The sequence below is a fragment of the Leptopilina heterotoma genome, unplaced genomic scaffold (assembly GCF_015476425.1).
Source record: "Leptopilina heterotoma isolate Lh14 unplaced genomic scaffold, ASM1547642v1 Lhet_45, whole genome shotgun sequence".
Classification (NCBI taxonomy): Eukaryota; Metazoa; Arthropoda; class Insecta; order Hymenoptera; family Figitidae; genus Leptopilina; species Leptopilina heterotoma.
This window is the reverse complement of record NW_025111086.1, coordinates 1451638-1479559: the sequence shown is the minus strand read 5'-3', so window position 1 is coordinate 1479559 and position 27922 is coordinate 1451638. Positions and strand designations below refer to the sequence as shown.

Below are 27922 nucleotides of genomic sequence, written 5' to 3'. Positions count from 1 at the left end.
TGTAATCGTCAAAGTGGCGTCTCCAGAGAGCGATAAAAGGGCCTCGTGTCCGCTCCCAGCATCGCGACATCTTTCTCCCTTCTCTCTTTTATAAACTGTCGAGAAAATTTTTAACATTCCTTTTCTCTACTTTTTTTCTTTTTTGCCCCTGTCTCTCTCTCTATCCCTTGTGAAGAAAACTTGAAACTTTTTTTTCACGCTCGCAAAGTGTATATACATATTTTCTCATCCCCTCTCTCTCTCTCCGCAGTTTTGCGCGAGAAGACTTTATTTTTCTTTTGAAAAGAAAAGTTGGCAACCTTTGTTATACTTCGAAAGTAAGGGGGCAAGCATTTTTCAGAAGTATATTTTGAGAATTGTTGCATGAGCGTATAAATTTTGAACGCGAGAAAATAATTCTTTAGACATACAGTTTCTTGTTTATGTATATAGAGAGTCGAAAACTTTTCTGATATGTGAAATATAATTTCCCTTGTAAATCTTGTTGGATTAAAAAAAGGTGTTTTTGAGATTAACATTATCGTGAATGTTCATTAACTAGAAATGTTTACGGTTTTTTTAATTCGTCTTTTTCGTTTTTAAATACAAATTTTAGATGACATGTTATCAAGTGAAGGCAAATATTTGAAAAAGAGTTTCATGAAATTTTTATATTGTGAATTTTTTAGAGGCAATGCGAGGTTTTTAGTATATGAAAATTTTGTTTAGTCATATAAAAAAATTGCTACATCATAGTCTCATTGAAATTGTCCTCTTTCCTGATACATATTGAACATTGTCAACGGTTTACCAATATTTCGCGCATATTTTATTTTCCACCTGTCAAGTTTGACTATCTTATCCTCGCAGGTGTGAAAGAAAATTTTATAATTTAAAAAGTGTCAAATCTTTCGTCAAATTTCGTTCGATATTTAGATATAAATAATTAATAAAAATGTCTTTCTCTAACAAAAAAACTAATGGGATTTCAATATAATGAGCAAAAATATTTAAACATGAAAATGTTATGACTAAAAGTAAAATCGAGTGAGGTTTAAATTAAACCGGGAATGTGGAGCAAGTTGTGTATGACTAATGAATCTTAGAATTCTAGGGAGAATTATAGGCTCATTTTTAATTCTATTTTAAGTGAAGGAGCGAAGGTTACTTTCTGGTAATGAATCTTTAATTTTCGCCGGAGAACAAACAAGGCGCGCGTGAGACGAATGAGCAGAGCTTGTGTTTTGACCTCAATTGGTAATCGATGCGGAACGATGACTCCTATCTGCGATACAGTTGGTTGGATCCGTCGGTTAATTGGTAGCTAGTTCGTTAGCGAACGCACCGATACGGCCACTTCGATTCAACTTGATGACTGGTGGCTCGGACCAAGCAAGTATTTGCTTGCCTTGTTCATGCACATTACCATGTTCCACGAATAGAGAAAATTGAGATCTCTGACTAATCTCGACGAAATAGCCATGCGTTTGTGCGGTTGAATTTTCGAGTAATCGCGTGTTCACCTTCGCAACTATTGCACAAAGGGACCATATATCCTGGGACTTGATTTTCCTTTTGGAATTATTTGTCATTTCCTTATCAATCTCTTTGTCAATCTCTTTGTTAGTTTAATTGTTTCAAGGAATTTTTGCTATTTTCATTTATAATTTTCTTTGCAACAAAGGAAAAGGGATTTTTATGAAAAATCAAATATGTTAAACACTATGAAGATAATATTTCGAGGATGTTCGGAAGGTGTGGACAAAAATGCAAAGTGGCAACGTGCCTTTCATAGTCATTCTTTATGGCTTCTGGAATCCATTTAGTTTGCTATGAGCGACACGTGTGTGCTCCTTAAATATTAATGAATCTCCATGGCTTCTTATAAAAGGTGTACAGTGAAATAGTGATTTTGTCTTGTAGGGGAAGAAGAAGAAGTAGGAAAAAAAAACGTTAATCGCTCTCTGCAAAAAAGGGTTCGAAGAAACCACTTGTTTGAATAAGTTCAGACTAAGATTACATATTGAGTTGTTGTGCATTTTAAAATAGTGTTACCCGATACGAATCTGGAAGCCATTCTAATTAGCATTTCATGCTGACCCTTTTTCCTTTTTTGCTGCCTCTCAACTACTAGGGCGTAGTATAATAATGAATCACGAGTTCCTTTTTAACAATGGTGATATTTCAATATGGCAATTTTAAAAATATAATCCTTTCTTTTGAGGAGACTTAAAACATATGGGTGTGTATCGTTTACAATAGTGGAGATCATTCATGACAAATCTATATACAAACGACAACGTAGATCTTGTTTTTCTTCCACTAATGTTTAATTGTTTCAACTATTAGTTAATTAATTCAACTACTAGTTAATTATTTCAGTGATTATGAGTCTCATCTAATAAGTTTGTATAGGAAATAAGGAATAAATTATTTTTGACGTTTTAGTGAAAAATAATATCTAAATTCTTATTGAGGCAGGTGGAATTTATCGAAGCACAAAGCTCAGGTGTTGGGTTACTTTAGCTTGTGGTTGTGTCGATATTATCCGTTTTTTTCTAAAGCGACATCCACGTGCTGGTACGATATACTCGAATTTCAGATCATCCAATACAGAAGCGAAATATGATACTCAACTATAGACAGGGATACATAAAGATCTTATCTATGTAAAAGATATTTAATTATGCGAAAGTCAGGTGAGGTTTTGATGCGGAAATAACTCTGTGCCCCTCTGCCTTGTAGAGAAAGAAACTAAATACTTTACTGAAAAAAGCTATATTGATAAAGTAAAAAAAAAGTAGCTTTTCACTCTCTTCCCTGTATCATATTTTACTTGGCTTGTTTATTATGTCATCATTATAAATTCCTAAAAAGTCGTTTCAATGAATAAAAAATGTAATATTTTGTTGTGTTTCTTTAGAAGAACACACATATGCTCTTGTCGTCCCCCTTTTTGCAAATTTTTCTAGGGCAGATGCCAACATCAGTGAGAGTGAGGGACTACTCCCCTTTTGCATTTGATATTCACCTCAAATCATGCATTTGTAATCGAACAAGCGACTCGATCTACTTTCGTCAATGTTAATCTCGTCACCACGAGAGCGAGTAACAAGTAAGCAAAGAACCACACATGGCACTATAATTCAGGAACTGGTCAGGAAGAATAGGATGAATTTTAATCCCATCACCAATCACTCGGCTCTTCTTCTTGTCTAAACTGGTTGGCGTCCGAGTTCGTTCAGAACCAACTGGTTCGGCTTTTAAAAATGCATGGTAAAATATCTTTGCTATTTCTTTATTGAATCTTGGGGGATCATTTATGTCGATCCAACAGGGATAATTTACTGTACTGTATATTATTTGTAGGTTGTAAATAGATGATAATTAGTGGTTGTAAATAGATTACTGTTTTGATGATAGAGAGGGTTTTAATGTACGTTTTCATTCTTTTCAGGGGGTGTTTATTCTGAGTGTCTATCCATCATCGAGGGTCAAAATTTATAGGTTGTCTTTAATGACTGTGTTGGAAAAAGAAACATTAGTTAAATTTTTTTAACATATATTTAATTAATTATTAAAAATAATGCATTTATAGAAGAATTTTAGTATAAAAAAACTAAACGGAAAAGGATACAGAATTGAAATAAAATAAAGCAACTTTACTGCAATTTGTTCAGACTCCTCTACCTCTAAATCGAAATTAACATGATTTTTATTTTATCGACAGTAAGGAGTAATAAAAGATTGACCTTTTTGTCTGTCTGACTCTATAAAACGCTTGACGACTTTCCGTTTGCACATCTAATCCCCATCTTGGATAGGCACTCGACATAAAAGTTAAACTCCACAGAAATCAATGTCCCTTCTTGAAGTGAGAGCGAGGGAGAGGGAAGACATATCGGTTACTAATGCAACTAACACAAAGGCTTTAAAGTACCAAGTCGATTCTAAAGGAGAAACTAGTGTGACAAGATGGATGACCAAAGTCCTGCCCCACTATTCTTTCTTGTCTCCAACTTCGATTTATCCCCACTCTCCTCTCACTCTTGTTTCTTGCCCACTGTTCTCACTAACAGAACGAACTAATTAACCTACACTCGACAATTAGGAACAGAATTTGCAACATTAATTGAATGTTCAATATTAATTGAAGAATATAAATTTTTGAAGATTTTTCCCTCTTTAGGATTGACTTTTGTCAAAGTGGGCAAAAATCTTGACTATTCTTCAACAGGCGTCAAAGTGGGGATTGCTTTGCTTTCACACACAGGAAATAATCCATCGCACCCTTACAAACGTCTGTCACGCTATGTCAAGCTCCTCAGGCATGTTCCAAGTATAATTCACGCATTCTCGGTCTCTCTTCGGAACTGTCACATAGGATCAACATTCTCTTCAGACACCTGGTGCCCTATTCGTTTCTCTTCCCCCTTTTTGTTTGTCTTCAAATCCTTAACGATAGTGCCGCTTGGATAACAGATCATCGACACATTGTCGGAAATTAACTTGACAGCGAGAGCTCAACAGTCAAGTGGAATGGGTGAGATAGAGAGGAGAACGTATAAATTAAAGCAAAGAGCTGTAAACGATCCTTTAAATGTTCAAAGGCGGACAACTAAACACGAGAATGTCTAACTGTCGTGTGACCTAAGTTTGATGCAAGCAGGTGCCACAAACTATCTACTCGTTCCAAACTCTAGTTTATATCATCAGAGTTAATACAAAAATTTAATTTTCTTTTTCCAGACAAAATTTTGATTTTTCTCTGACTTCAAAGAATATTCTGATTCACTCTAAAAAAGTTCTATTACATTTATTTATACGAATTTCTGTACCAAACCTGGTAGTTTTCTTTTGTTAAAAAATTCTTGTATTTCACAAAGTCGATTTTTCATTGTTAGGTGTAAATAATCGAGGGTAATTATTTATATATAAATACCTTTTGCGGGGTGTGTGTATGTGTCTGCGGCGAAGAAAGGGAGTTTTCATTTACAACTAAATGACTGATGCGTTATGACTCTGGACGTTTCCATGATATATTACTTGATTTTAACGCTACCACCTCTTTGCTTTTGTTACACCACCAAACTCTCGTGCCTATTCACGAGAGGAAAGGGGGATGTGATGCCCTCTGCAAATGTTCTTTGAAGGCACGCGTTTCACAAGCACCTTGGATAGTTGCAAACACACAAGCACATACATATATATATATATATACGAGAGTGACCACCGTTGCGGGCACGATATTTCCACTCGGGCATTTGAATATCGGTTAGCTGCGGTGCATCACCACGAGATTAACTCCATTATACTTATAGACAATGGAGAACCGCTTATATACTCATAAATGGCTTCGAATCTCCTCTTTCCTTGAAATTGCTCACTCAAGCATTTCTGATGAGAGGTTGTACTTTTTTTCTCTCTCCTCTTTCTCTCTCCCCATTCAAAGACTCGGTCTCTCCCAAAGGGGGATTTAAAAAAGAAAAAACAGGAATTTTCTATTGTTGACTTTTTTTTTATAAATTGATGTTATATTTTTGTCTCTATCGGTGAGGAATTACGACTGCCAGGAATTACATTGGCTGTGTATAAGTCATCAGTTGGAAAAATATACAATAAAAGAATGTGATTCAAATACAATTGCCACCAATTGTTTGAAAAGAGGGAAAATAAATTCGATTTGTGTTTTGTGAACGAGATAAAGAAGAAAGAAGGATTTTGATAGTAATGGTGTACTTTATTCGAACTTTTGTTCATTCAAAAAGAACCCTCATGAGAGAAAAAGCCATTACTGACTTCTGCTACAAGGAAACATGATATACTTTTTGGATGTATATATATAGAGAGAAAAGTGTTCCGCGATACTATACCCCTATTTTACGTTGACAGTTTTGGCGGGTTCTAGATAGATTAGATCAATTTAGTTCTGGTCAGTGGCAATAAAAGGACAAATTTCTATCGACCCTTAATTGTATTTAATTACTAGGCGCTGAGTGTTTTCGATTACGCGAATGAAACAGTATAGCTCTCAGCGGTTTTCGTATAATATCGGTTATTTTGTCAATAGATGTTTTAAAATAATGATTATTAATTCACTTTGAACGATCATTTACATTTATAATTAGAAATTCTTTAAAGTTTGTTTTCTTTTCAATTTTTCTTTTTTTAATTTCCTTCTTTAATTTCTTTTTTTAATTTCCTTCTTTAATTTATTTTTTAATTTCCTTTTTTGATTTCTTTTTTAATTTCCTTTTTTGATTTCTTTTTTTAATTTTCTTTTTTAATTTCTTTTTTTAATTTTTTTTTAATTTGTTTTTATAAATTGTTCTTTCTATAACATACATTATATTCTTCCCCTGGTCAATTTTACTATAATTATTTTTTCCTTATTTCCTTATTGTGATGTATTGAAAATAATAAATTGTTATTCATTTTGTTTGTTTCAGGTCAGTCTGGATACAAAATCAATTTATATTTGCATTTTTTGGTGAGTGAATATTACACAAAAGTTTTTAATGAAATTTTATTTTCAATTCTATTATTTCACAACAAACGAAGCTCTTTCTTTGTTTTCATTTGATATATATTTTTGTGGGAATATATACATATCTGTATATACGTTATATGTTTGTGTGTAATCGAATCATAACATATTTTGGTCTTTTAAATTTTTTAAAATTGCATATCCGGCAAAAAATACGTTAGCTTTAAATCTATATATAGCTGGATAGATTTTTAATAAATGGGTGAAAAAAAAAGTTTCGTTTACTGTGAAAATAATACCGTAATCTATATATCTACACGTTTGTTCTTTTTTTTACCTTCTTTCGCGCTTAAATTTATTAATATTCCACAAATTTTCCAACTGGAAGGATTTTATTTTTTTATTTAATATTTTTTTGATTTTGGTACAGTTAGGAAGGATAATTTTGCTGTAAATTTTTATTTTATTTATAATTGTGAAACATTCTGCTTCTAAATCGGTAATTTTTAACTGATTCAAATTTTAAGGGTTTTAAGTAAAAATCTAATTTTATACAAATTTTATTTGGCACAAATAAACTTTGGTTAGGCGAAAATAAACTTTTTATTCGAGCAAATAAAATTTGTTTCTAACAAACAAATTTCTATTTGCCTGGAAGACGAATGTTTTCTCTGGGCGTGGTTTAAAGAAAAACTAATTTTTGACGATTTTTGTACGGTAGAATTTCGTCTTATATAAATAGATAAAGGTTCAAAAATTATTCCTTTCGTTTGAAAACAATTTTCCGGGTTGTTGAAAATTTTATCAGAGTTTAATAGAATTAGCTGCGCGGTAGGATGTAGGAAAATGTTAAATTTAACGGTAACTACAGTTTCTTGGATGTGTAAATTTTTCACAATGTCCTGCTCTCAAATTGAACAGGTAACGTCATTAATTAATCACTTTGAGAATGTCTTTTTAGGTTCAGCGTCCTTGTTTTGCAAAAAACATCCTAGAATCAAGTTTGCTGCCTGATTTATTTTTGCTGCTTTTTAAAATGAGTATCGGAGGTCATTGCAAGCTGTGGCTTTCGTCTTTGAACTTGCGGCAGGAATTAGGAAAAAAAATCTTTACCTGGAAGAGCTACAAATTATACTGCATTAGCGAAAATTTTAGTTTGTTCAATAAATACTTTCGCTATTCCAGAGAAAATTATCGCTGTTCATGGTGAAAATTTTTTTGTGTAGAATTGGAAACGGGTTTATTAATGACTGTGTTGGAAAAAATGTTACATTTATAATTCGATTATTAACGAGGCACTATCAAATCGTTTTTTTGTTTTTGGTTCAGGGCTCAAACTAGGTCCGTACCTAAAACCTGTTAAGTCCGTAAATTTTTAAATATTTTCACTAGTTCAAGACCTGAAAATACTGGAAGAAATTAAATTTTTAGAATTCATATAAAAATTCTAAATTTTCGTGTCCGAAGGAGAATTATTCTTTTCGTTTGAAAGCAATTTCCAGGATAGTTTAAAATTTGATGAGAGTTTAATAAAATTAGATGCGTTAGGGTATAGTGTTAAAGTTAATGGTATCTAGAGTATCTTGGATGTGTAAATTTTTGACGATGTCCTGCTCTCGAATTGTATAGGTTAGGTCGTCGAACTATACATACATACATATAGAGAGAAGATACGTGTAGTCGAAGGGATGTTTCGCTCGAGGCAATTCGATGGTTGGACGGCCCAACTCTGTATAATAGATGCGTGCTCGAGCTTTGCAAGCTGCACCGTTAGTTAAGTCTCTTCGTGATAGAGGGTGGAGGATATACATGTACCAAGTATCGTGGATAGGGTTGTATGCTGTCTGAGGGGAAAAGGGGTTGGAATGCAAGAGGGCCGAGTAAACTATAGAGTAGAGAAAGAGATAGAGAGAGAGTGAGGGGTTCTCTCACTTATGTGCCATATACAGGAACGTTTCCGAGAGTTTCTCCACCAGCGCCGTGCCGTTTCCCTGTGGAATATTAATATGACGCGAAATATTATAAGCCGCGACAGCCAACGCCGTGGGAATACTAAATATTATCCTGTAGGACCCCAGGAGACAAAATCTTCTATACTGTATACACAGAAGCATTACAGACGGTTCTTGTGGTCTTGCAAATACAACTTTCCCCATTGGTAACGAATTTAACAAATAGAGAAGAAGAAGATGTAGGCGCGCAGTGAAACGAATTCTGAAAAGCGGTTTTGCTTTAACGATACGGAAAGAGGTCGAGACGCATAAGATAATGAACCCTCCGCGAATCGGATGGAAACGTAATACAAAGCGAGTGGCATTTTCTTCATTTGAAAGTCGAAGTGGTGTCTCGCTAATGAAGCAAAGTCTGTGGAAATACCTTAAAATTTAGTCTCGACAAAAGAAAAATGTCGATATAAAGCGAAAGGGACATTATTAATTAATGATCCAGTTTTCTGTAAATCGATGTCAAAGTCTGTTAGTTATTAATGAAGATGACAGTTTATGTTGGACAGTAAACTAGAAGCGATTAAAGTCATAGTGTAACTATCTTCACCTTTGCGGGAAATGTAGAGGTCAAGTTTACTTACGGTCGGAGTGTCGGAGTGTCGGACATAAAGCTTACCTTGAGAAATCGTTCTGGATAAGGCACAGTTCGTAAACAGAACTCGATGCTTAGACGCTTTTATTGGCTAATACATTGTTACAACGCGGTGCTTAACAGGTCGTTTTTTTAATAGCAGATAAATTGTTCAGCAGATCTCTCTCTCTCTCCCTTCAAAGGTTAGTATGTCTATAAGAGAGTGAAGATAAACTTCCAGAATTTGATATTCTCTTACACATAGATTTTATTTTGTGAAACATTTAATTCAAGAATTGAAATTAAAACAAAATTTTGAATAGGATAGGAATTTGTAGAAATTTTAGAAATTGTAGGAATTGTATAAGAAAGAGTGGATTTTATGTAAAGTAAGGATAAGAAGTTTTAAACATTGATAGCTGTTGAAGAGTAGTGAGGTCTTGAGAGTTTGAGAGAGGTTTTGAAGAGGAAGATCGACAGCGTTGCTGGCAAACTCAAATGAGAAGGTCCGGTCGTTAGCTCTGGCGTTATCGTAAAATTAATTACGCCTCGAAACTGTCTTAATTAAAAATGTGTCCGCCACCCGTCACCTCCGTTCGACCTTCGCAATTCTCTCCTACACCTTCTTCAAAAACCCTCCTCCTCCTTCTACTTCTAGTCCCTCGGTGATTTCTCTTCTCTCTTCTCCTTCATTCGCCACCCTCGACACAAACTTCAAGTGCCGTATTCCCTCTTAGTGAAAACCCCGGGTGTATAATATTACGTTTTATTCTCAGGAAAATATTTGACAGATGTGGTTTTTCTCGTGTACAATAAAAGGGAATTAGACAAGTCTCCCCTTCTAAGCAAAGTGTGTGATTACATCTATTCGCCATTCAATGCATCCTTTGCTTTTGTTTCCTCTAATCGATATAATAGATTGTCCTTGCTGTTTGATTAAATTCCATCCACTTTGGGAAATTAATCATCGAATATGTCGTGCATGGAATACGGAAGTGTGTTTCGGCGAAAAATATTGAAAATTATTGAAAATGTTAATGTTTTCCAACAATTTTCTATTTTTAAGAAAAATTTTTTCTAGAAATCAGAAAAGTCAGGGAAAAACGTTAAATTTTTGTGGCAACCCTGCAGTAGAAATAAATAGAAAAAGTACATAGATAATGGAAAGAAGAAAATTTTTCATTGTGGATAAGAATTAAGTTCTTCTGTACTTGGTTATATTCTCACACTCCTAGTTTACATTTTCCATGGAGGAGGAGGAGGAGGGTGGTACGCTCGACACCCTTATTACCTTCTACTCGCAAGCATAAGCGTGCACCATGAATATTATGTCATTATACAATCTCGCGAAGCATGCGACGTTCGACCAACTCCTCTACTTTCTTGTGTTGGTGTATATACATGTTTGCTTCTTGTTCGAACTTGTGGGAAACTTGCGTATAATTCCAACACGTTACCTGCCCTGTAACAAGTATTACCGACGAGAAGTTGCGCGTAATATTACCCCTAGACTTAAGTTTTTGGATGAGAGAGAGAGAGAGAGAAAGGGATGAAAATGTGTCCCACACGGAAAAAGAACTTCTTATGTTTCTAACGATCCAGAGAACAATTATTATGTCGCGACTCTCTTTTTAAAAAAAATATATATACTGCGCACGCGAGAGAATAGAATGACGCCTTTTTTGTCGAGTTTAGTACAGCATCGCCTGACTCGGCCACTTATCTTCATGTACTTACGGCACTTTTGCGGAAAATTATTCCACCATTAGCTTGCATGCCTGCCTCGATTTCAGAATTATTTTCTCTTCACGTGAATCGCAATTCATGCCTTAATCGTTAATTTTTATATTGTATATATAGTTGATTGAACGAATTTGTGTTAGTTGATATTGATCAGTTTTTTTGCTGTGAAAGTTTCTTATATTCCTTCTCGTTTCTCGTTGTTTCATTGAAGAAGGCTTATTTTGTTCTAGTGGATTGTAGAAGATTTGACATTATGATGACTATAATGTTAGACTTGGTATGCAATGTTCTATTATGCAATTATAAAGCTACGGTATGCTATTTATCACTTTTGAGATTTTTTCGATGATTGTGGGAAGAAGATACGGAACAGAAATGCGGTTGTAAAAAAAACCCTGGAAACTTTTTTTAACGAAACATTTGTGATGGATAATTCAAAGTTGACAAATGCTCTTTATTCCCTGTGCTCGAATTTAATTTTCGTTCATTACAACGCATTGCGATTAAATTTAAAGACATTCCCCATTTTCTCGGTGCTGTAATAGTAGATGGTTATAATGATATACACTTAAGTTTGTTGGTGTTGCGCGCACGTTTAGATGATGATAATTGTTGGTTTAGTCACTTGGAACTAACTGCTTACTAAGACGACAAGCGTTGAAATATCGAACACTTGAACACAGGACATTGTTATGGAGCGTATATGAACAGTCTATATCGGCAGATTGCCAGAATAATACGATATAGATTGAAGCCTAAAATACATCAATACAAGGTAATTTCGCTTTAAATGGACCCTTGTGCAGGTGTGTTAGAGAGAGAGAGAAGGATTTATCGTGAAATATAGTATATTATTTCTCCTTTCACTCCCTCGTGTTATTGCTGTATGCAACATTTCGGGAGAAATCATCTTGTACATATAACCAATTACCTTGTTACCTTGATACTTACTTGATGAGTGGTATTGTGTTTCACCCAATGGATAGAAATGATCACGATCTAACTGTTGGTTCTATGAATGGTATAATCGCATTCTATACCCATGACAATGGCAAAATCCAAGAGGTAATTCTGTGTGTACTTCCTAATAGTTGTGCATTAATGAAACGTGATTTTACTGCTTGATAAATTTTGTCATTTGTTTCTTTTATTGTCTCTCCTTCATTAATTATTTCTTTCATTCTGTCTCTTCCTTTAGTGTCTGTCGTTTCTTCTTTCATGCACTTTTGTCTTTCTTTATTTCTTCTTTTGTTTTAGTCTTCTTTTCTTTTAGTCCTTCTTCTTTCCTTTCTTTTAGACTTTGCTTCCTTTCTTTCAGTCTTTTCTCTATGTCTCTCTTTTCTACCTTTCTGTTCTTTTTTTCTTGCCTTGGGTGGAAAGAATAGCAGAACTTCCATTTTTCTCTCTACGGATGGAAAGGAATAGGAGAAGTTCTATTTTTCTCTCCACGGATGGAAAGAATAGCGGAACTTTGATTTTTCTCTCTACGGTTGTAAAGAATAGGAGAAATTCTATTTTTCTCCCTCGGTGTATGGAAAGAATAGCAGAAATATTTCTCGTCTTATTACTATCAGAGAAGATATACATTTTATCAAGAATGAAATATCACTGGAAGTAATGAGTTTTATGCAGTGTGTCTGTCGGAAATACGAGTGGGAATAATTCGAGTGAAGAGAGAGAGAGAGGGAGAAGGAGAGAAAGAGAGTGAGTGCAAGACAAGTGCCTCAAACTCGGACCGAATGTAAATGGCATCGTGATTCTACGGCATTTCTGGGATAGCAGACGAAATTAGCCTGTTCAATGTATGCACGAACGAATTGATCGGCGATGCGAGATCGTCGGATCTCGAGGCAAGGTTATGGTTTCGACGTGTACATTCCTGGCCAGATGGGCGTAGCACGTTATACCTGTCAAGCACAGAGCTTACCTAACCCCGAAATCAGGATCCTCCCGGGTCTGTCTTCGTCATTGAACCGCGAAACGAACATCGAATCTTGTACCTGGATGCGTGTGTTGCTTGATGTACGTTACATTACCTGTTTCCCAATTGATCAACTCAAAATTATCGCTGTCTCTTCACTATTACCTCTCGGCTTAATTATTCTCGAGCCAATCAATCCCCTTTTTCCTTATTGTCAATCAGTTCTCTTGAAATTGAGAAAGGAGTTTAAACCTCCTTTGGGTATCGAAGCAACCAAAATTTCTCTTTTTTGTATATTGTATTTTAATTTTTAAATTATAAGATCATCCTTTGGATCTTCCTGCTATATACACCTTACTTGTTTCCCCCTCATAATTCCCTTATTCCCCCCTATTATCCCCCTTGTTTATATCATCCTACTTATAATCATACACATAAAGCGAAAAGACCGACAAGTAACTAGCATCTTAAAAAAAGCAATCAAATCCTCGAATTTTTTTCTTTTTGGTAACATACACTTAATCCACTTTTAATACCTCCTCATTGTTGTTGACCCGAAATCTGGGGTAGAATTCTATAAACTGGTATAGGGCAAAAGCAAGGGTGCATTAATCCTGGTATTACGAGACTCCCTATTCCACTACCGTATATATAGCTATAGAGAGAAAGTGTGAGAGAGAGAGAGAGAAGGAGAAAGAGAAGAAACAAAATGACGATGAGAAGACATGATGTCCGTTCATTCTATATTCCCTTTTGGCTCAAGCTCCGTTATGGCAAAATAAACTTGGATAACGCGTTATCCTAAGTTTGTTCTTTAAACGAATTTCAATTTTCTCTCATCATCGGTTGCTGCTACTGCTGCTGCTGCTACTACTGCAGGGGTTAAATTTTCGATTTGTACACGATAGAATTCCCAACTAACAATAAATAAAATCGTGGTTGTGGATGCTGCAGGACGATAATCTCTATACCGCAGTCAGTAATATTTATTATGGGGACAATAGGTGGGAGGGAATTATGACGATGAAATGTACGTAGTTATGGTCTCGATTGTGTCCTTTTGTTACGCATAAAAGCCCCTCTCTCTCTCCTTTCATTACTATTTATCGTTAATGCAACTAAGTACAAACTTTCTCTTCATTATTCTAAACAGCAGCGAGGCAAAAAAAGCAACTATTTCTACAAAATTTTCTCGACTATTTGGAATTGTGGATTTTTTTTTACTCCTTTTTTTGCTATTCGCCTCTGTACTGTGTTTAATAAACTGCAATTACGAATTTGCAGCTTCAGGGAGAGAAAAAAATTTATTGGACTTAGGGTTTATTTTTTAAGAGATATTTATCACTGCTTTAAATTTTCTATTTTTGTAAATAAAGGGATTTTTGAAATTGCAATGGGGGAGAAATTCGAGAAGTTTTGAAAAAATGATTTCTATAACAGAGTTGTTAGGAAATTTTGATTTTTACTGATTTGATTTTTTCCCTGATTCTAAATAATAGGGTTAGGATAGTAGGATAATAGGAAGATTAATAGGAATAGTAGTATGGTTGTAGTAGGATAGGAAAGGGGGAGATAGTAGTGAAGAGTAGTAGTAGGAGATAGTAGTAGACGATAGTGTAAGTAGGGAGAGATGGTAGGAAAATTTGTAAAGTGCTTTATAAAATGTTTGCATATTGAGTTTTTTGTTGATATAGAGGGGTAGGGAAAAAGCGTTGCTACAAATCTTCTGCGTATTAAAAGGTTTTATAAATATACAAGCACATTGCAATTACCTGTTAAAATAGGTCTTAGCACGGAATCTCTCGGGTTGCACGTCCTACTTAAAGTGTTATACACCATAAATTAAAGCGGAGCCGCAGGGTATTGCTTATACGAATCTCATTATAAACCTGACGTGAATTACGCCGTTAACATGTTGAGGTAAAAATTATGAAAGTCTCTCCGCTATTTTTCCTTTGCATTTTTTTTTTATTTTTTTGAATATTATAAATGAAATTTAAAATCCTGTCAACCTTATTAAATTTTTTGAATCGTGTCATAATTCTTGAATGAAGAGTTGGGGAGATAGGAAATTGTTCTAAAAATCAGTTGGAGTATTTTTTATAGTATAGTTTGGTGTTACATATTCAGAGAGGGTTTTCTTTTTTTATTTAATAAATGTGAAAATTCACACGCTGATTAAATGGTTTCATTTTGAAGATATGTTGTTGTCTTTGCGTTCTCTCTTTCTCTAAAGTAATTAAATTACCCTTTGAAAAAGCTTCCGTTAGAAAGCTCTCTCATTCCTGGGATGTTGCACTGCAGACGACATTAAAAAAAAAAAGAAAGGGAAAAACACTGTCAGCATGATTCTTTCTAAGACATTACTAATTTACCATTGCTGACCCGTTGCTGACCGAGTCGAATTATACCTTTTTAATTTCCGACCGTGCACTCTCTCTCTCGCTTCCGCGGCAAATATTTGCTCGGTGGCGTCGACTCGAAAAGATCGAAAAGCTCCAGAGATGTGCATTGGATGAAAAAAGGAGAAAAGGGGGAGGAAATAGAAAAAGAGGGAAAAAGAGAAGAAATATAAAAAAGAAGATAAAGGGAGAAATAGAAAAAGAAGAAAAGTGGTTCTTCTTTTTTTTTAATTGTGTCAAAAAGAATAGGATGAAGAAATAGTAAATTTAGAAACAAAAAAAGAAATAAATCACTAACTAAAAATTTGTTATTGCAATCTATTTATTAATATATCTAAATTAATGTATCATTCCTGTCTATTAAATATGTAAATAAATTAAAAAGGTTACGTAACTCTGACAGAGGCACATATAAACTTCCATTGAAATTCATTTCAAAAGCAAATACTGTAGGGATAATTCTAAAGATTGAAGATGCTTCTACAATAGCTCAATGTGAGAGAGTTTCTCATCCTAAAATAACTCATCTCGAAAGAGAGATGAGAGAGAGAGAGAGAGAGAGAGAGAGAGAGAGAGAGAGAGAGAGAGAGAGAGAGAGAGAATTAATATCGTCGACACGATATAAACTAATTTTCATTTTCTCACGTCTCGCTCTTAAAATTGCATAAAACTTAATTCAAAATCCGCAGAGAATTTTGACATTTTTATAATTATTATCTCTAAGATAACACCCTTTTTTCATCTCACTAAATAATAATTTTTCCTACCGAACTAAATTTTCTGAAACAAAGCTCAAAAAGTAATTCCAAAAATTCCAGGTTCTCAGGACAAATCTCCAAAAAGGAAAAAAATTCCGTAACAAAAATCCCTGCTATTAGTTAAGTCGTCTCTTTCCTTTCGCGATAAGAGAGAGAGAGAGAGAGAGAAAGAGGAAGAGAAAGAGCATTTGTTGCTAAGACATTTGACCACGTTTTCCCTTCACATTGAGAAATCGCTCAGATTTTCATCTCTGAATAAATTACCGATAAAGAAATAAAATATATTTATCAAGGGATTTCTTTTTAAATGCTAAAATCATATCAAGCAATTGCGACAAATAACAGACTAGTTGACAAGTTATTTTTCTCCCTGAAACGTTTGGGATTGTTCACTGATGCGTATATGGAAAAAAAGGAGAAAAAAGGAAAAAAAGGAAAAAGGAAGGAGAAAAAAAAACTAGAAAGATAGATTCAATCAGAAAAATTAGCTACGGACGCGATGAAGCGATCGATCGAGTGCTCTTCGCGGTTGGACGACTTTTCGACTTTCGTCGAAATCTCCTTTTTATCTCCCCCTCACCAACGTTATAGTCTTCTTCTTCTTCTTTCTTTCTTTTCGAAGGTGTATACACACACACAGAGAAGGAGTTGCTTCATCGAAATTCTCTTCGCGTTAGCTCGGCAGAAAGCAAACCCCATTCTAGGGTGGTCTGGTCTCCTCCAACTCCACCCGGTTCTTGGTTCTCATCTCCACCCTTTCTTTTCTCTCTCTCTCTCTCTCTCTCTTTTTCTCTGCTCACATACACTAATACACTTTACTCTTATGTATATACAAGAGAAACAAACTCAATACCCTTCTGTCTTCCTAGACTCCTTCCGAATCTGTAGGATGAGGTCAGTCAAGGTCCAAGAAACAGTCGCCAAGACTTGCCTCTCTCGTTCTTCAAGACAAATATTATTTTTGAAAAAATTGGATTACCGTTATCGGTACCCGCCGTTGTATACATATATATATATATATAGAGAGAGAAAGAGAGGAATTGTATATACGCGTATACCTATGGTACAAAACTTTTCTCTCTAACATTTTCTCTAAAGTCTGCTGCTTGTTGCCCCCTTTTAACACCAGCCGCACCCCAGTGCGTCCCCCGCCATTGCCTGGACCAATAACTCGCTCGTTCTTTTCTCTCGCCACTCTCTCTTAACTTCTATTTTCTCCTTTTCGGTATTCTTCTCTTTTTCTTATTTTTATGTTTCTACTCCTTTTTCTATTTTTTGCCTTTTCTGTTTTATTTCTTCTTCATTTTCCCCATTCTTCTTATATCTATTTCTTTTTTATTTTCCTTCTTTCTTCTCTTTTCTATTTCTGCTTCATTTTCCCTCTTTCTTCTTTGTTCTATTTCTTCTTCATTTCCCCTCTTTCTTCTTTGTTCTATTTCTTCTTCATTTTCCCCTTCCTTCATATTTCTATTTCTTTTTCATTTTCCCTCTTTCTTCTCTATTCTATTTCTGCTTCATTTTCCCTCTTTCTTCTATTTTCTATTTCTTCATTTTCCCCTTTCTTCTTTTTTCTATACTTTCTTCATTTTCCCTCTTTCTTCTTTTCTCTATTTCTTCTCCATTCTTCTCTCCTCTTCAGAGTTGCCACGCAACCTGGAAAATCTTGAAAATCTGGAAATGTCAGGGAATTTTATAAACCTTGAAAAAAACCTGGAAAAGTCAGGGAATTTTGATCGAAATCCTAAAAAATTGTTGTTTATTGTGCTTATTCTTGAAATCTAATTTTACTTAAATATTTCAAAATTAATTCAATTTTAAAAGAGTTGCGTTTACAATTTTCATAAATAGATAAACTTGAAAAAGTTGTAATGTGAAATTTTGTAAAATTTCAATTTTGAATATGAATTAATTAAATAATAAAAATTTCACAAGAATTCTATTATTTACAAAATCTTTATAAATTTCTTAGCATATAATTCAATTATTTTCGATAAATAATCAAATTTTTTTAAAGAGATTCAATTATTTTCATAATTAATAAAACTCATCGCAGTATTTCAATTATTTTTAATACAATTTTTAAAGGAATTTCTCGAAAAATGTAATTATTCTTAAAAATTTTACTAAAATTCACCAAAGAAATTCAATTTCTTGAAAGAATTAAATTATTTTCAAAAATTTTAATGAAATTCTTTTTAACATTTCAAGTTTTTTCGAATATAATTTTAATAAAATTCTACTTAGAAATTTAATTAATTTCAATAATTTATCAAAATTCAATTATTTTCAATCTCTACTATTTCAATAAAATTTCACAAAAGAATTCAATTGTTTAAAAGGTTTTTAATTTAAAATTTTAGAAAATTTCAATTTTGAATGAATTTAATTAGAAATAAAGAACTTAAATTTTTGAAAAATTTTAATAATTCAAAATCTTCTAGAGTTAGTTAAATTTGTCAATATATATTTCATAGATTATTAAAAATAATAAATTTATAGAAGAATTTTAGTTAAAAAAATAGAATTTTGGAGAAGTTACAATTGATGCAGAAATTCAATTATTTTCAAAAGTAATAAAATTCTTTTTCAAAATTCAATTATGATTAAATTTTTTTTAAATTTTCTTCAAAATTTCAATTATTATCTTTATAAATAATAAAATTCTTCTTCAAAATTCAATTATTTTCAAAAATTTTCCTCATTTCATTAATTTTAAATTTCTCTACTATTTTAATAAAACTACCCAAAAGAAATAAATTGTTTAAAAAAATTTTTAATAAAATTGTACGCAAACATTTTATTTTTTTTATAAATAATCAAAATTTCACAGGAATTCAATTATTTACAAATTTTTTATAAATTTTTTATTAATAATTCAATAATTTTCATAAATAATAAAACTTATCGCAGAATTTTAATTATTTATAATACAATTTTTAAAGGAATTTCTCGAAAAATGTAATTATTCTTAAAATTTTTATTAAAATTCAACAAAGAAATTCAATTTCTTGAAAGAGTTAAATTATTTTCAAAATTTTAATGAAATTCTTTTTAACAATTCAATTTATTTCAAAATAATTTTAAGAAAATTCTACGTAGAAATTTAATTCATTTAATTAATTTCAATAATTTATCAAAATTCAATTATTTTCAATCTCTACTATTTCAATAAAATTTTACAAAAGAATTCAATTGTTTAAAAGGAAATTTTAATAAAATTCGTCTCAAGAATTCAATTATTTTCAAAAGTAATAAAATTCTTCGCAAAAATTCAATTATGGTCAAAAGTTTAAAAAAAATTCTCTTCAAAATTTCAATTATCTTTATAAATAATAAAATTTTTCTTCAAAATTCAATTATTTTCCAAAATAAATTTTAATTTTAATAAAATTCTTGTCAAAATTTCAATTATTTTCAAAAACTTTTCTCAATTCAATCAAATTTTTTACAGTGATTCAATTATTTTTAATGTAATTTTAATATAATTTCTCGAAAATTGAAATTATTGGTCAAAAGATTTTTAATTACCTATTTAAAAATTTGTTGATAAAATTCTTTATGAGAGTTCAATTTTAAAAAACATTCAATTCTTCAAATAATTATTTATTTTTGTATTTAAATAACTGAATTCTCGTAGAATTTTCTAATAATAATTGATTCAAATATGAATTTCAGTTAAAATTTGAGATAATAATTGAATATTATATTCTATAAATTTGAATTAGTGAAAATTTTTTCTAATTTGAATTAATGACTGACTTTTTGGTTTTGAATTAGCAGATTTTACTAATAAATAGTCGTTTCTACTAATTTAATAGTAAAATTTACTAATTCAAAAGCAAAAAGTCAGTGACTAATTCCAATTAGTTAACATTTTTACTAATTAAAATTTAGAAAGAAAGTATTATCGCTGAATTTTTAGAGATAATTGAATTTTGAAAAGGTTTCAAATTATAATCTTTGAACGTTTGAATTTTTCATACTTTTAACTGAAAATTGTGTAGATTTAATTTTTTTGAAAAAGTTTAATTCAATTTTTTTTAAGTTATTTCAAGTTTTTATTTTCTAATATATATTTGATTGAAATTAATGAAGAAAAAATATACTTATCCTAATCGAAGTTCAATGATGGGACGAAATAAATAAATTGGATTCGAAAAGTTTTTGGAAATTGAATATTCTATTCGCTTCGCAAGCTTGCAATTCTCTCTCTCTCTCTCTCTCTCTCTCTGTCTATCTGGCATATCTTTGAAATTTCGCTCAAATGCATCTTGTTATAGGAGACAATGTATCTCTATGAAATACAAGATGGAACATGCATGCACGTGACAAAGATAAGAACGTCAGGGAAGACAGATTTCAGGGAAACATCTCCTGCATATATAACGTGTGTTAAGTGCAACGTTGAACGGTGTCGCGGGGGGGCGTTTTAGATTTTCCCTTTGGTCCAAGTTTGAGAATAAAATTACTACATGTTGGGGAAAATTCGTCAACTGATAGGGAGTAGAGTAATGGCAAGTACCATACATTTTCCTTGATGCAAGTTTCGAAAGAGGAATTTTGCATATAGAGAGAGATACTCTCTCTCTCTCTCTCCTTTACATGTTTTGTTCACATCTTTGAAACCCCCCTTTCTTTATACATATATAGAGGTGCTATACAAGTTGGATGTGCGGGTACCCTCTCTTTTAGAATCGGGTCCGATACGTGCTTGCTGGAACTTGGTCGACGAGTTCGAACGAGAGGAGCACATATATACAGACAAGTACTTGTAAATCCTTGTTGCGGTAACGAAGGAAATAGTTGGAGTGCACTGAAAATTCACGTAGTTACCTTCAAGTGCCGGCTATCTCATTTGCAGCTTTATACTGATTTATCCCCCTCAAGTCAAATCGGATTCTTTACATAGGTAACAAATCTTTATTCAACTGGTTTTTTTTTCAATTTTTAATCTGATAATGAAGAAAAATCGGTTTATTGAGAATTTGTTCCTTAGGGAAGATGTTCTTCTTCTTCTTCTTTTTCTTCTTTTTCTTATTGAGAACTTTCGTTTTGTTTCAAGAATTAAACACGAAAATTAGAAAATCATGTCAGGCTTCGCACTAATTTACTAAAACCTACTATTTACTACTTTTTTTACATTTTACGACTATTTGGGTACTTTTTTTTTATTTCAGCCACTAAAAGCAACTAATTATGTTTTTTTTTTAAATTTTCACTACTTCAAATTCGCTAATAATAGAAATCAAAAATCTATTCTTAAAAATTATAATCAAATTCTTAAAAACGATTCAATTATTTTCAAAAAATATTCGAAATTTAATTAATTTAATTTAATTAATTAATGATTTTTAGGAAATTCAATTATTTTTTCAAAAAATTTAATAAAATGACACACAGACATTCGATTAATCTCAAAAATTTTAATAGAATTCTTTGTAAAATTTAATTATTTTTAAAAACTTTTCGCAATTCAATGGTTTTCAATATTTACTATTTTCATAAAATTTCCAAAGAGAAATAAATTTTTCTAATTTTTAGAAATTGTAAATTTAACTACATCAAAATTTAAATATTCCTAATTTCAATATTGAAATTTCCTTTAGATGTTTAGTAAATTTTATTAGGTTCAAAATAAATTTTACTGAAATTTACTTTCGAAATTGTATATTTTAATATTTTTTTTTAATAAAAAGTACTTTGTATATTTATAAATTTTACTATTTCCAAAGTAAGTTTTCGTAATTTAAATAATTTACAAATAATAAATTTTATTACATATCTAAACAAAATTTTTCTAATTTTTACACTACAAATTACTTTGAAAATTGTAAATTGTAAATTTTACTGCATTCAAAGTAAGTTTTCTTTATTCTAATACTAAAATTACTTCAGAAATTGTAAATTTCACTGCATCCAAATTAAATTTTCGTAATTTAAATATACTAAAATTTACTTTACAAGCTATAAAGTTTATTATATAGAAAGAAAATTTATTCAACTTTTAACTAAACTTTACACTCGAAAAAGTAAATTTTACAATATTTAAACATTTAAAGTAAATTTTACTAATTTTTTTACTAAAAATTATTTTAGAAATTGAAAAGTTTAGTACTTACAAAGTTAATTTTTCTGATTTTAGCATAGTAAAATTTACCTTAGAAATATTAAATTTTACTGGGTTTATAATTACAATAAACTTTCGAAATAGTAAATTTTACAATATCCAAAGCAAATTTGACTAATTTTGGAACTAAAATTTACTTAAAGATATAGTAAAAAATTAATAGAAATCAGTAAAATTTCGAGGTAGCTTATAGGCTTATAAGTATAGTAAAAATCAATTTATTCTCTTTCTTCTCTTGTATTTTTATCATTTCCTTTAAAAAATTTTTTTAATTCTAACAAAATATTTACTATTAAATATCAGACAATATTTAAAAAATTAAAAATGACCTTAAAAATCAGAAATAATTAGAAGCCGGATTCTAAACCATAATTAGGATTTAAATTTTAAAATAAGGTTCGGATTTGACAGAATCTAGGATTTGGCTACTTTAGTGCGAACTAATTACGATAAACCATAAGTAATCAAATTAAAAATTTAGATCCTTAAATTAGGATTAAACATGGGAATAGAATTTGGATAATAAAATTAACATTACAAAGTAGGATTATTTGGATCTAATCTAAACATTTGCTAAAAGAAACGAAAAAGAAAAATCTAGTCCTAACGTATAATTAAAATATAAATAATTGAACTTAATCATATTCTTTATTTATATAACAATCAAATTAATTTAAATAAATGTAAATTATAAATATAATTAGTATAATAATTGTTAGTAAAATTATTTCTAAATCATTTCGAAAAGATCAGTAAATAAATTTATAGAATACAAAAAATTGTGAGACAAGAATTAGTTAAATATTGATAAAAATAAAAATAAAATAAAAATGCAAATAAAATAATAATAGAATAATAATAATAATAATATTGCAGATAAATAATGATAAATAATAATATTTGACATAATTTCGTTTACATTTATATTGCAGTTAAAATCAGTTATTCAGAAAGAAAAATCAGTAGCGCACTTTTTAAGAGTTTCATAAAAAATTTCACTTGGCTATTTAAATATTCATTCGAAATAAAAAAGGGAAAATCTATATTATACACCTACATGTGTTGACAAATAAAATTACGAGTGAAATAAAACTTGTTTTTAAAGAACTACACATACACATACACACTCACACATATAAATTTTAAACCACTGAAAATCTTAGGTCCTGGGATATTTTTAGGACGAAGAATATAAAAATGTATCGTCATTTTTTAACGTTAATCGTTGCTATAAAATTTTATCTGATCGAAAGATACTTTATGACACGAAACTCAGGTAAAATGGGTTGTAACGAAAGCGGTATCTAATATTATTATTATTCTTTTTTTTATCGTGATTTCTTGCTGATAGGTACATTTTGAGGAACGTGCGTTAAATTCAGATTAAGTATTTTAACTTGAAAATGAGATGATAGTTTTTTTTTTTTTTTGGATTGATAAGAGTAAAAAATAGAAAAAAGAGGGGAGAATTTGATTATCATAAAATCATATATTGATTATTTTTTTTGTTCCTTTCATTCTTTTTCATACTATTGGGTTATAAAAAGAAAAGATTATTTTCTCCTCCTCTCTCAAATATTGATACATTGTTTCTAAAGAAGGTGAACCTTCACGTTACATTCAATCATAAATTCTTATCTTTACCTCAAGAGTATAAAACAGTCTATAAAGTTTATATCAGACCTTTTTATTTTTAATGCATTTTTTTTTTTTGGTTCTTTCAGCAAATGTTAACATGGTTATTGAAAATATATTTGAGTTTTGCTTTGAATATAAAAATTTTATTTTTGGTACTGTATATATTTGATGATTTTTTCGCTAGTTTGGTTTGTAAGAGTTTTGAATAAAAAAAAAAAAAAAAAATGAAGAGGGAAAAAAAATGGGGGAGGTGGGTTGAATGGCTTTTTTTTCGTTTTCTTTGGACTTAGTCAGGGCTTTCGCTCCTCCACGTCTTTACTCGTGTGAGAAAATACCGTCGAGTTAATGGTCTCGTTTATTATTTCTTACGTCTCTCGGTCCTCTTTTCATTCGTTCTGCACCGGCAGTGCACCATCCCAAGTTGTCTCTTATCTCAAAATCTGCTGATGAAATCTCCAAGAATTTGGTAATTTAATGTAATTTATTCCAAGGAGAGATTTTTTTTTTCTTGTGTTTTTTATGGAAAATTATCTCTGTCAGTATTGGATAAGTTTGGAAAATTTTCTTCTCTCGGTTATAAACTGATTTATGTTTTCATTTTTTTTCCTTTATAAATTTCTTTTTTATTTAAAATTTTTCTATTATTATTTTATAATAGTTTTATTGTGATATTTTAAATTTTTATTGTATTTTATAATAATTTTAGATGACAATGAAAAAACCGCAAAAAATAGTCTTCGACTAACGTCGAAGACTCTTTTTTGCGGTTTTTTAAGATGAAATTGTCACTAATTACACTTCTTACATTCACATTCGTAGTTAAAAATAAATTTATAACACTTTTTCAACTTAGAATCTTCAAAAAATTGTTTTGTTTTTCATTTTTGCAACAGAAACATTTTTCGACACTGAGCGTCGACGCAAACTTCAGGGATCTAATTTTATTATAATTGATAACAATTTTTATTAGAAATTTGTAGTAATTTTATTGTACAGACTATTCTTTTAGTCCCGCTTATAAAAATACAATTTTTTTGGTCTGAAAATAAAAAATAGGGAAAAAAAATAATTTTACCCCTGCAGAGATTCGAACGCGGGACTTAACCGCAGAAAGCTAAAAGCAATACCCCTAAGCTACTGCCTTTTATATTAATTTTATGATTTTGTAATAACTTTCTTCTAATTTTAGAACAATTTTATTATAATTTTATCAAAATTTTATTATAAAAAGACCATGTTCTATAGAATTGGAATAAAAATACAATTTTTTGGGTGTAAAACTTAAAAATAGGAAAATAAAAAATTTCACTCCTGCAAAGATTCGAACGCAGGACTTAACCGCAGAAAGCCAAAAGCAGTACCCCTAAGCTGCTGCTATTTTATAACAATTTTATTATTTTGTAATAACTTTATTTTACTTTTATAACAATTTTATTATAATTATATAGTAAAAAGATTATTTTTAATGTAATGGGAATAATAATACATTTTCTTGTTTGAAAATAACAATTTTAGAAATAGGGAAATAAAAAAAATAATTTCACCCCTGCGAAGATTCGAACGCGGGACTTGACCGCAGAAAGCTAGAAACAATACCCCTGAGCCACTGACATTTATTATAATTTTATGATTTTGTACTAACTTTCTTCTAATTTCAGAAGAATTTTATTATAATTTTATAATAATTCTATTATAAAAAGATTATTTTCTATAGAATAGGAACAAAAATACAATTTTTTTGGTGTAAAACTTAAAAATAGGAAAATAAAAAATTTCACTCCTGCAAAGATTCGAACGCAGGACTTAACCGCAGAAAGCCAAAAGCAGTACCCCTAAGCTGCTGCTATTTTATAACAATTTTATTATTTTGTAATAACTTTATTTTACTTTTATAACAATTTTATTATAATTATATAGTAAAAAGATTATTTTTTGTGTAATGGGAATAAAAAGACATTTTCTTGTGCGAAAATTAGAATTTTAGAAATAGGGAAATAAAAAAATAATTTCACCTCTGGGAAGATTCGAACGTGAGATTTAACCACCAGAAGCCAAGCGAAATACTCCTAATCTACTGACGTTAATAGTAATTTTGTGAGTTTATAATAAATTTATTTCAATTTTGTAATAATTTTATTATAATTTTGTAATAATTCTATTATAGAAAGGCCATTTTCTACCATTTTCTATTTTCATTTATTACTGGGTATAAAAATACAATTTTAGTGGTGCGAAAACTAAAAATTGGGAAATAAATAATTTTACCTATGCGAGGTTTCGAACGCGGGATTTAACCACAGGAAGTCGAATGCAATTCCCCTAAGCTACTGATGCTTTTAATAATTTTATTCTAATTTTATAATAATTTTGTATTATTTTCTTCTTCGTAATTTTACAGTTCTAAATAATTTTATTTTCTAAATTCTATTTCTTGAAACAATTTCACTTTATTTTTACATTATAATATCTTTTTTGGAATTGTATTTTACAAACCTTCAGTAATGGATTCTTATTATAGAATTAAAGTGAAAATAATTTTAATGCACATGCCCCAGAAGTAAATTCCAGAATTTATTAACCTAAATGCATTATATATTAGGTAATGGCCGGATTAAAGAACATATAAAGCGGGGAAAATTGTTTTAAATGAAATGAAATGGGGATTAATTCACAAGCTGCATAGAATGAACCAAAGAAAGTAGAATAAAATAATATATATATAGAGTGAGAGTATTTGGGAAAACTGAGTGGGTCAGAGAGAAAAACATGAGCGGTGGAATGAAAAATGGATGGGATGGAGTTAAAAAGCTAGAAAGGTGAGCTGTAAAGTGGAATGTGTTAATAGGGTATAAAACTCTTTGGTAGGTGAAAAATAGAACGTGTATTAAATATATATAAAATTCGTCGGTTTAAAATTAATAAAAATTGGGTTTAATTCCAAAATGTTCTTGTTTTGTATCAGTAATGATTTTTTTTTTTTGAGTAATTTAAAAGTTGGACTATTTGGAAGATAAAATTGTTTTTGGTTATTTTTTACACGCTATATACTTTTAGACGTCTTATCATTAAGTTATACCTCAGTTATAAAAAATTTGAGCCTTTTAGAAAAATGCTGAAGTTCGCAACTTGTAAAAAGTCCTTGTAAGAATTTAAAAATTCGAAAATGAAGAACCATCTTCTTTATATCATCCATATCTCCGTTAAATATATGTTTTAAGTTTTCGACTGACTTTTAAAAGTGAAGTGAAAATCCAAGAGACTTAAATCGCAATATCGCAAGAGCAATTTACCATTTTCAGAGTATGAAAAAAAAGGTGTGTACGTGTGCGTATTAATGTGTATGTGTCGCTATATACCTCCTTCTGTATCGGATAATGAAAAGAAATAGGGGAGCAGCAAATCTTCCGCTTCGTTTGGCCCTCTGCTTCAAGAGACTCTCTGTTGAGAGAAAAGAGTGAGTGAGAGAAAGAGAGAAAGAGAGTAAAACAAAAGAACACTGTGAGAGATGGGAAAGGCGGAAAGCGCGAAGGTGGACGTAAAATATGATGCTTTTAAGCCAGGAGAGAAAAGCGCAGGGAGCCCTTTTAAATTTCAGTTCGAAGATCGAAGACCTTGCCAGCAAAATCAAGCGCGCGAGCACCTTGCGATCTGGTATGCAAATACAGGAATGCTTTAACAGGGTGACGAGAAAATGGGTGCCTGAGGTGGGTGGGAGAATAAGAAGGTGAAAGCTCAACGCTGTCAAATAAAGAGAATAAAACCGTTTGAAGAAGCGAGAATGAGGCGCAGAATCCATGTTGCTTGATAACATAGAGATGAATAGGGAGTTTTTATTTTCGATATCATAGTGATTTTCGACGTATTTTTGGCGTCTGAACACGTTCCCGAATCTATCTCGTCAGGATTTTAAGAAGACCGTAGAAAAATTAGAGGATTTTGAAAAAAGAGGGGGTAACAACATTTTTGGGGATTTTACCCACACTTTTCTTGAAATCCTGACAAGATAGACAATTTTAAGACTTGCGATCGTGTTCAGAGGACAAAAATACATTGAAAAGCAGTACCATGTCAAAAATAACTAAAAAAATTTTTTTTTTGGTTTTTTACCCCCACTTTTTTCAAAATCCTTTTTTTGGTCTTGAAAAAATGTATCTTTAAGTGTACGTTTTAATTTTTAAAACCACATGCAAGTCTCTAGCACGTCCAGTTAGAGAGAAGAAAATTCTTGAGAACCCCTCAAAAAATGTCAAAAAAATAAAGGATTTTGAAAAAAGTGGGGGTAAAGACCAA

At 31.0% G+C, this 27922-nt stretch overlaps 1 protein-coding gene across 2 annotated transcripts in view; it reads left to right on the top strand.

The window, feature by feature from the left end:
* The window catches only part of LOC122507190, a 456874-nt gene that overhangs the window by 23572 nt on the left and 405380 nt on the right, over positions 1 to 27922 (top strand). The window contains exon 2 of one of the 2 annotated variants that reach the window (XM_043619782.1): positions 6429 to 6469. The exons of the other annotated variant lie outside the window; for it this stretch is intronic. The gene's annotated coding sequence lies outside the window, so the exon portion shown is untranslated. The remainder of the gene's footprint in view (positions 1 to 6428; positions 6470 to 27922) is intronic. 2 annotated transcript variants of the gene reach the window in all.